The sequence below is a fragment of the Convolutriloba macropyga genome, chromosome 14 (assembly GCF_964194025.1).
Source record: "Convolutriloba macropyga chromosome 14, txConMacr16.3, whole genome shotgun sequence".
Lineage (NCBI taxonomy): Eukaryota > Metazoa > Xenacoelomorpha > Acoela > Convolutidae > Convolutriloba > Convolutriloba macropyga.
In genome coordinates this window covers 2,133,665-2,144,080 of record NC_134481.1, presented here as the reverse complement: position 1 = coordinate 2,144,080, position 10,416 = coordinate 2,133,665, and positions in this window count along the sequence as shown.

Genomic DNA, 10,416 nt, shown 5'->3' with positions numbered 1-10,416 from the left:
AGCACGGTGCAGAGACACAAGAGACAAAGTGGTTCAGTGGCACTGGCAGTGAAGCGTGACTTCAAGAAGGGACCCAAGAAAGGAAACTGCTTTGTGTGTGGGATCCCTGGACACTTTGCCAAGGACTGCAGGAAGAAGGAGACAGCACAATGCAGCATGTGTGGTGAGAAGGGTCACCTAAACAGGGCATGCAAGAGACAAAGAGATGGAGGCAAACATGAGTCAGTGGCAATGGGTCCAACATTGAGTACACCAGACGAGGAATGCTGGACAGCTCTTACCCAGTGGAAGACAGCAGGCATGCTAGTGGACAGTGGTTGTACAGATCACATAGTGACGAACATCGATGCGTTCCTGGACTTTGTACCCATTCAATCAGTGGTCAGAAATCCCAACGGAGAGGCTTCCAGAGTGGTGGGCAGAGGCTGTGTGAGGATCATCATACCCTCAAACAAAGGGGAATTCCACTGCCAACTCAAAATTGTTTTGTGTGTGCCGGACTATTCTTCAAACCTCCTATCAGTCTCAAGATGCAAGGAGTGGGGACATAGCTTCACTTTAGAGAGAGGAAACAGCTGCATGAAATTCCAGAAGGGAACTCGGGTAAAACTAACACAAGAAAATAATTTGTTTTACTTACCCTGCAGCGTTCTAGAATTCAAGATGAGTTCCAACAGCGTGAAACTTGACAGTGCAAGGAAGTGGCAAAGACGATTGGGTCATATGAATCAAGCGGATGTGGTCAGGAATGCACCAGAGACAATGGGGGAACTCGATGATGTATGCAATATGTGTGCATTGGCCAAGATCACAAAGACTCCAGTACCAAGAGTGCCAGAGACCCAGGCAGAAGAGAAGCTGGAGAGGGTGTTCACAGATGTGATGGGACCTTTCAGAGTAGAGTCACTGTCAGGGTTCCGGTTCTGCATAGTGTTTGCAGACCAGTACACGAAGTTTGTGTTTGTGGAATTGCTTAAGGCAAAGAGTGAAGCATTGGCCAGCCTGAAGAGATTTGTTCTCAGTGTGGGGACGCCCAAGAAGCTGAGGCAAGACAGTGCGAAGGAGTTTCTCTCAGAGCAGTTCAAGACTTACTGCTTAGATGCAGGCATTCTACAGGAGAAGACCATACCGGAGACGCCACAACATAATGGGTTAGCTGAGAGGTGCTACAGGACACTGCTGGAGATGGCAAGATGTTTGCTCATTGACTCAGGAGTTCCCAAGATGATGTGGGGTGCAGCAATTCTTCACGCAGCAAGGATCAGAAACTTGGTTGTGAGACGAGGAGAAGAAAAATGCCCAGCAGAGCTGATGAGAGGTATAAAACCTAAGCTTCCAATTAGTAAATTATCTATTTTTGGTTGCAGTCTTCATGAGGAAGAGGGACAGAGAAGTCAGCAAACTTGAACCCAAGGCGCCGGAAGGAAAGTTTGTGGGCTACACTGAAGGAATAAACGGATGCCTGGTGTACATACCCAACACACGCAAGGTGACGGCAGTTCGAGATGTGATCATCAAGGAGTCTGAAGTAGGCTCAATCCCTGACAACAAAGAAACGGCTGACCTACTAGATGATGGGTGGGAACTGGGAATCTGGCACACAGATGATGGTCATCAAGACGATGACAACAGAGAACGACAGGACACATCTACTGCAATAAAGGAGGAGTGGCATGACGCAGGGAACGTGAATACTCAAGAAACAACACTGAGACAAGAGGCCTCGGATGTTGGAGAAACAGCACTAGATGAAGGATCTACTGCAACAAGAGGGAGTCACAGAGACTCAGAGTCACTGGAAGACAGTGAAACAGAAGACGTCTCACAGTTAGAGACAGTTGGCTTCAATGAAGATGCACTGGAACACGCGGACAGAGCAGAGCCCAGACGGGGGACACGAGCAAGGAATGTTCCGCAATTTTTTGGAGAAGTCAGGACCCATCTTGTTGTGACTGAGGGCGACTATGTGGAACACAAAACAGTCTACGATGCCAAGCAAGGTGACGATTGGGACCAGTGGCACCGGGCAAGGAAGGACGAGGTCAAGGCACTCCAAGGCAATGAGACTTGGAACCTAGTGAGACCACCCACAGACAGGGATGTCATACCGGGCAAATGGGTCTACAAAGTGAAATTGGGACCCAGTGGTCAAGTGGACAAATACAAAGCGCGCTATGTGGCGAAATTCTTCAAACAAGTGGAAGGACTGGACTACTTTGAGTCTTTTGCGCCTACCTGCAAGCCAGAGAAATTCAGGATTCTACTTCAGCTATCAGCGAAGCAGGGCCATGTGATGCACCAATTTGATGTCAAGACTGCTTTCCTGTACTCACCAATCGAGGAAGAAGTGTATCTGGAACAGCCACAGGAGTTTGTAAAACGCGGATCAGATGGGGAGAAGTCAGTATCTTGACTAAATAAATCAATTTATGGTTTGAAACAGGCTGCTAACAACTGATACAAAGAGCTGGCAAACTTCCTACTGAGACAGGGGTTTACCAGAAGCAGGAACGATCACTGTTTGTTCGCAAGATCAGAGGCAGAGAATCATATCTTCATCTTGGTCTGGGCTGACGACATCATAGTAGCATCAAGAAGTATGACAGCGGTCTCTGATGTCAAGAAGGCACTAGAAGCAACCTTTCACATAGAAGACAGAGGGAGACTACACTGATTTCTGGGTCTAAGAATCAGACGAGAAGAGGGCAAAGTCACAGTCAACCAAGAACGCTACATAGAAACAATGCTTGAGCGGATTCAAATGGATCAATGCAAACCCTCAAGAATTCCATCTGATTTGAATTTGAAACTTCAGACAGCACAAAACGGAGACGAAGAAGTGGACCAGAGGATCTACAGAAGCTTGGTTGGATCACTTCTGTATCTGGCCAAACAGACGAGGCCAGACATCATGTTCACAGTCAACATTCTGTCCAGACACATGAATGCACCTACCAATCAACACTGGATGTGCGGAAAACAACTTCTGCGATTTCTTCAAGTTTCAAAAGGTTTAAAACTTACTTACACAAAAAAGGCTAGTTATGATTTAGTGGGGGAAAGTGATGCAGACTGGTCTGGAGACGTGAACGACAGAAAATCAACAACGGGCTATTGCTTCAAGCTCAACGGACGTGGCGCAGCACTCAGCTTGGGTGTCAAGAAGCAGGCCACAGTTGCTCTTTCTTCATCAGAAGCAGAATATCAGGGCATGGCAGCAGCAGTTCGGGAAGCACTCTACCTGAAACAACTTCTAGAGGATTTTGGCATCCAACAGAAACGTCCAATAGCAATTGGAGAAGACAACCAAAGTTGTATCAGCCTCTGCCAAAACCCAGTCATGCACAAAAGGAGCAAGCACATCGAAACAAAGTTTAACTTCATCCGGGACAAGACGGAGGATGGGACTATTTCAATTCATTACGTCCCTACAGACAAAATGGCAGCGGACATCTTCACAAAGTCCTTAACCGTTTCGAAAATGGAAACATTCAGAGCAGTTTTGAAGGGAACAGGCTCTACGCAATCAGCTCAAGTCTGAGTGGGGGTGTTAAAATATCGATCAAACTATAGTCTTAAACTTAGTGAGAATTAGAAAGAAAGTTTGGTTTACCAGATTAGAAAGACAAGCAATATGACTTGGATCAAAGAAATTATATGAATGAATCGTCAAGAAATGGTGCTTAGAATCAATATTCGGTTCAAATTGGTGAATCTAGATGACTATTACTAGAGTTCGATTAATTGATGTAAAATCTTCCCAGCATGTATTAAATGATGATGATATCTCCAGAATTGTGAATGAATTCTTAGAAAAGTGCAAATGCATTCCATTTATGGTTCCCTTTGCGACTGATTTGCAGAAGCAAACCATATTGGGTAACCTTTGCTACCCCCACTATAAACCACGGTGCTAAGATTAGTTTTGTATCTTGACTTTTTCACACTGATAATGGGTATATATACAGCTGAGTTTTGAGTCCTTTTTCATCCCCAAATTCAAATCACCATCTTGATCTAATAATCAGATCTCTCCTGTAAATCTCTAAATTCTACTGTAAAATATCATTTTGTTATTCTCTCATTTTTCAGAAATTAATTCTTTTACTTAGTTAAAAACGCTTTTTATTCCGCTTGCGAAAGTCCATAACCCAACAGTGTTGTTATATATCACGTTACAATGAAAAAATAATCCAAGTGCGCCGGGGGGTCACAAAACATATATCCCCAATTATCTTGGAGGGTGAAACAGAATACATGCCATATTTGTATTTTATCTTCTATTCAGGTGTACTCAACGCCGTTCAGCTGGAGATGGCAAGATGTTTGCTCATTGACTCAGGAGTTCCCAAGATGATGTGGGGAGCAGCAATTCTTCACGCAGCAAAGATCAGAAACTTGGTTGTGAGACGAGGAGGAGAAAAATGCCCAGCAGAGCTGATGAGAGGTATAAAACCTAAGCTTCCAATTAGTAAATTATCTATTTTTGGTTGCACACTCTTCATGAGGAAGAGGGACAGAGAAGTCAGCAAACTTGAACCCAAGGCACTGGAAGGAAATATTGTGGGTTGCACTGAAGGAGAAAACGGATACCTGGTGTACATACCCAAAACACGCAAGGTGACGGCAGTTCGAGATGTGATCATCAAGGAGTCTGAAGTGGGCTCAATCCCTGACAACAAAGAAACGGCTGTCCTACTAGATGATGGGTCGGAACTGGGAATCTGGCACACAGGTGATGGTCATCAAGACGATGACGACTGAGAGCGACAGGACCCATCTACTGCAATAAAGGAGGAGTGGCATGACGCAGGGAGCGTGAATACTCAAGAAACAACACTGAGACAAGAGGCCTCGGATGTTGGAGAAACAGCACTAATTGAAGGATCTACTGCAACAAGAGGGAGTCACAGAGACTCAGAGTCACTGGAAGACAGCGACACAGAAAACGTCTCACAGTTAGAGACAGTTGGCTTCAATGAAGATGCACTGAAACACGCGGACAGAGCAGAGCCCAGACGACGGACACGAGCAAGGAATGTTCCGCAATTTTTTGGAGAAGTCAGGACCCATCTTGCTGTGACTGAGGGCGACTATGTGGAACACAAAACAGTCTACGATGCCAAGCAAGGTGACGATTGGGACCAGTGGCACCGGGCAAGGAAGGACGAGGTCAAGGCACTCCAAGGCAATGAGACTTGGAACCTAGTGAGACCACCCACACACAGGGACGTCATACCGGGCAAATGGGTCTACAAAGTGAAATTGGGACCCAGTGGTCAAGTGGACAAATACAAAGCGCGCTATGTGGCGAAATGCTTCAAACAAGTGGAAGGACTGGACTACTTTGAGTCTTTGGCGCCTACCTGCAAGCCAGAAAAATTCAGGATTCTACTTCAGCTATCAGCGAAGCAGGGCCATGTGATGCACCAATTTGATGTCAAGACTGCTTTCCTGTACTCACCAATCGAGGAAGAAGTGTATCTGGAACAAACACAGGAGTTCGTAAAACGCGGATCAGATGGGGGAAGTTAGTATGTCGACTAAAAAAATCAATTTATGGTTTGAAACAGGCTGCTAACAACTGGTACAAAGAGCTGGCAAACTTCCTACTGAGACAGGGGTTTACCAGAAGCAGGAACGATCACTGCTTGTTCGCAAGATCAGAGGCAGAGGATCATAACTTCATCTTGGTCTGGGTTGACGACATCATAGTAGCATCAAGAAGTATGACAGTGGTCTCTGATGTCAAGAAGGCACTAGAAGCAACCTTTCACATGGAAGACAGAGGGAGACTACACTGGTTTCTGGGTCTAAGAATCAGACGAGAAGAGGGCAAAGTCACAGTCGATCATAAACGCTACATAGACACAATGCTTGAGCGGTTTCAAATGGATCAATGCAAACCCTCAAGAACTCCAGCTGATTCGAATTTGAAACTTCAGACAGCACAAAACGGAGACGAAGAAGTGGACCAGAGGATCTACAGAAGCTTGGTTGGATTGGATCACTTCTGTATCTGGCCAAACAGACGAGGCCAGACATCATGTTCACAGTCAACATTCTGTCCAGACACATGAATGCACCTACCAATCAACACTGGATGTGCGGAAAACAACTTCTGCGATTTCTTCAAGTTTCAAAAGGTTTAAAACTTACTTACACAAAAAAGGCTAGTTATGATTTAGTGGGGGAAAGTGATGCAGACTGGTCTGGAGACGTGAACGACAGAAAATCAACAACGGGCTATTGCTTCAAGCTCAACGGACGTGGCGCAGCACTCAGCTGGGGTGTCAAGAAGCAGGCCACAGTTGCTCTTTCTTCATCAGAAGCAGAATATCAGGGCATGGCAGCAGCAGTTCAGGAAGCACTCTACCTGAAACAACTTCTAGAGGATTTTGGCATCCAACAGAAACGTCCAATAGCAATTGGAGAAGACAACCAAAGTTGTATCAGACTCTGCCAAAACCCAGTCATGCACAAAAGGAGCAAGCACATCGAAACAAAGTTTCACTTCATCCGGGACAAGACGGAGGATGGGACTATTTCAATTCATTACGTCCCTACAGACAAAATGGCAGCGGACATCTTCACAAAGTCCTTACCCGTTTCGAATGTGGAAACATTCAGAGCAGTTTTGAAGGGCACAGACTCTCTGCAATCAGCCCAAGTCTGAGTGGGGGTGTTAAAATATCGATCAAACTATAGTCTTAAACTTAGTGAGAATTAGAAAGAAAGTTTGACTTACCAGATTAGAAAGACAAGCAATATGACTTCGATCAAAGAAATTATATAAATGAATCGTCAAGAAATGGTGCTTAGAATCAATATTCGGTTCAAATTGGTGAATCTAGATAACTATTACTAGAGTTCGATTAATTGATTTAAAATCTTTCCCAGCATGTATTAAATGATGATGATATCTCCGGAAGTGTGAATGAATTTTTAGAAAAGTGCAAATGCATTCCATTTATGGTTCCCTTTGCAACTGATTTGCAGAAGCAAACCACATTGGGTAACCTTTGCTACTCCCACTATAAATCACGGTGCTAAGATTAGTTTTGCATCTTGATTTTTTCTTACTGATAATGGGTATATATACAGCTGATTTTTGAGTCTTTTTTCATCCCCTATTCAAATCACCATCTTGATTCAATAATCAGATCTCTCCTGTAAATCTCTAAATTCTACTGTAAATTATCATTTTGTTATTCTCTCATTTTTGAGAAATTAATTCTTTTACTTAGTTAAAAACGCTTTTTATTCCGCTTGCGAAAGTCCATAACCCAACAGTGTTGTTATATATCACGTTACAATGAAAAAATAATGCGAGTGCGCCGGGGGTCACAAAACATATATCCCCACTAATCTTGGAGGGTGAAACAGAATACCTGCCATATTTGTATTTTATCTTCTATTCAGGTGTACTCAACGCCGTTCAGCGTAGAAATTTCGTAAGATTTCTTTAGTTATAGTTGGGTACTATTCAATGCAATGGATATGCTCTTTGCAATGCATAAAAAACTAATGGTTGGCATCAGAGTGTAGGCGTTTACAACCCGGGACCTCCATTTTCCAAAAAAGTTTTTAAAGCAGAGATGACTGACTATTTAATCAGCGTGATCTTTTGCTTAATTATTCTAAATTATGTTGTTGAAGAAGTTTAGTTATGTTTTTCTGAAGAGATAATTTTTAGTTTTCAGTTCAAAATTGCTCTTCCATCTTGATTGTATTTAATTGATGAATGGTTTAACGAAAGAAAAGCCTCGCTATCTTTTCAGACGAACGTCTTGCAAGTTATATTTTTCGGGTTTTTTGAAGGAGTCAAAAAATCAATTGAATTCGTCCTAGTCTGAGCAAATCAACGAGAGCTCTCAAATCTGTTATCCGAACAAGACAACAAGAGAAGACGCTATTTGTGTAAACGAAAGATGAACGAATACTTCAATCTGAATATCTTGAGAAATGTTTTCGTAATTGCGACTGTTTGGGGGTTGACTCCAAAATTCGATCTACTCAACGAAAATTTGAAAAACTGGATCTTATCCGTTTGTGCCCCTCCCAGGATACAGAGCGCGTTTCAGTACATATCATATCGTTATATAAAAATATGGCACGTGCGCCTGGGTGCTGGGGGTTGCAAATAATATGCGCTCACTAGACTGGTGGGGCACAAACGTGAAAGATTCGAAAAATTTGTTGCCAATTTTGAATTCAGGATCTGATCACCATCTAAAGTGACGCGTGATTAGTAAATAAAAAACCTTGCTCTGGATACATTTTTGCCATTGTTGTGCAGATTTGACGCCATATAACCCTTCGGATGATAAACCATCAAAAACGGACTCTCACGTAGACATGAACGTGAATATTGTGGCTTGATTTGCGTTGTCTTGACGTTCAATTAATCAATGCAATAAGCCGCAAATATTAATGAAACTAGAAACCTTCCACATAGCGCAGTGGAGGCTAACACTGAACAAAAGAGGCGAACACTAAAGTCGTAAGTTTATTCTCAAATATTAGTCAACATGAAAATGCAGTATCCAAAGTTTAAATTTAAACAAATTAAAGAGAGAAGTGTTGGAAACATTTGAAGATAGTTACGGATTGAATCCAATTAAAACCTTGTAAAAAAGAACAAAAATAAAAAATAATGAACATGCAGTTTGCAGGTAGACAAAATCAAAAAATTTTGAAATGTCGGTTGTCTCTTAATGAACTTTCCAATTTAATCTTAAATAACGTAATTAAAATAAGTTTTAAGCTGACTCTGCTAGAAAAAACGTTTGGAAATTGAATATTGTCCACTTATGTCAAAACAACCTTCAAAATAATTCCCCCAAAATAGTGGTGAGATTTTTGAAACTTTAGCGCCTAAATTATTTGTCACCCAATAAGAGGGAGCTTCCATGCAATAATTGGTTCTGTTTCACTCACTCAGTAAGAAATTTGACAAAATTGCTCCAAATTTTATGGAAAAAAATAAGGCAGAGCTAGTAATTGAACTACTCGAATAGAACGGAACACAAAAAAAACACAATTGATGGTCTACAAATCATAACTTAAAGCGTGGACTTAAACTCCATCCATGATATCGTGAACGAAGTAGTGATAAATCAATATTTTATGTAACAACTAGATCAATTTGTAGGTTTTCGAGCATCTAAGCTAAGCTCTATTATAGAACGCTTTCAGTCTAATTAATCGCCGCCGAAAAATGAGAAAAAGATGTTTAATTATAAAAGAATTGATTGATTTACAAATTGACAAATCACATTACTGATATCAACAGATTTGAATTCTGAGTAGAACAAAGGATAATGAGGGGAGGGGTATTTTTAGGGGGTGCTGAACTTGTTCATGAGGGTCTGGGTGTTTATTGTTTGTTCTGTTTTTTATTTACTGCACTGTATTTTTGTTGGAGTATTATCCAATGAAGATATCGCACATGAATACATCAACTATAAACATCCACATCAAAAGATGGTCTAATTCTGACAAAAAATATCAGCATAATCGAACATCAAAGTCAACAATTATTTAGATTAAAAAACATCAGAGAGAGAAAACAAAAACAACAAGAAATTCATGCTTGACTTCATATTGGGTTTTGTTGTTTATTAACAAAGGTTGTACAGTGAGAAATAAATTTGACATCAAAATATGCGATCGAAATTTATTCATTCAAAAACATTGTTGATAATTCATGTGTGTATATCTAGCAAAATATAAATAAATAACAATTTGCTTATGGAAGAATAATTTCAAATTGAATTCAACACAAAAGAAACATTATGCACAAAACAAACACAATCGTTAAATATCGTGATGGAAATCATCATTAGAAGAAAGCAAAAATTTTTGCACTTTTTTCTCAAATTTAATTTTTGATAATTAATCTGAAATAAAAATTTATTCCAATTTTTGAGCTGGTATTTTTGCATTCCGATTTGGAAATTTGCTGCGTTAGAAAATAAAGATATGAAAATAGCTTCGAATGCGAATATGAGTCAAAATAAAATAATCAGTAAATTATTGAGACAATAATGAATGCTGGAATAGTAAGTACAAATTAGCAGACGCTTAAATTATGGAGGGGGGAGGGTACTTCTGCGTAAGTCAGAATTTCAGTACTGCCCTACAATGCCAGTTGGAATTTAAACTTTGATAGTAGTTTATTAATTTCAGATTTATGCACATTAGTTTCGTAACTAGTAATAAAATAACTCTTTCTTTTTTCCGGGAAAACTATTTTGAACTTTAGGCAACAAATTAATAAGCAAAAAACAATGAGAGCTCTCAAGCGTTTTTAAAATTAGAAACAACTAGTATTTATTGAAAAATAATCATAAGTTAGTTCACGGTCCTTAAAAATGAAGTTGTTTATTCTTGTAGGGAAAAATGAAAAAGTTA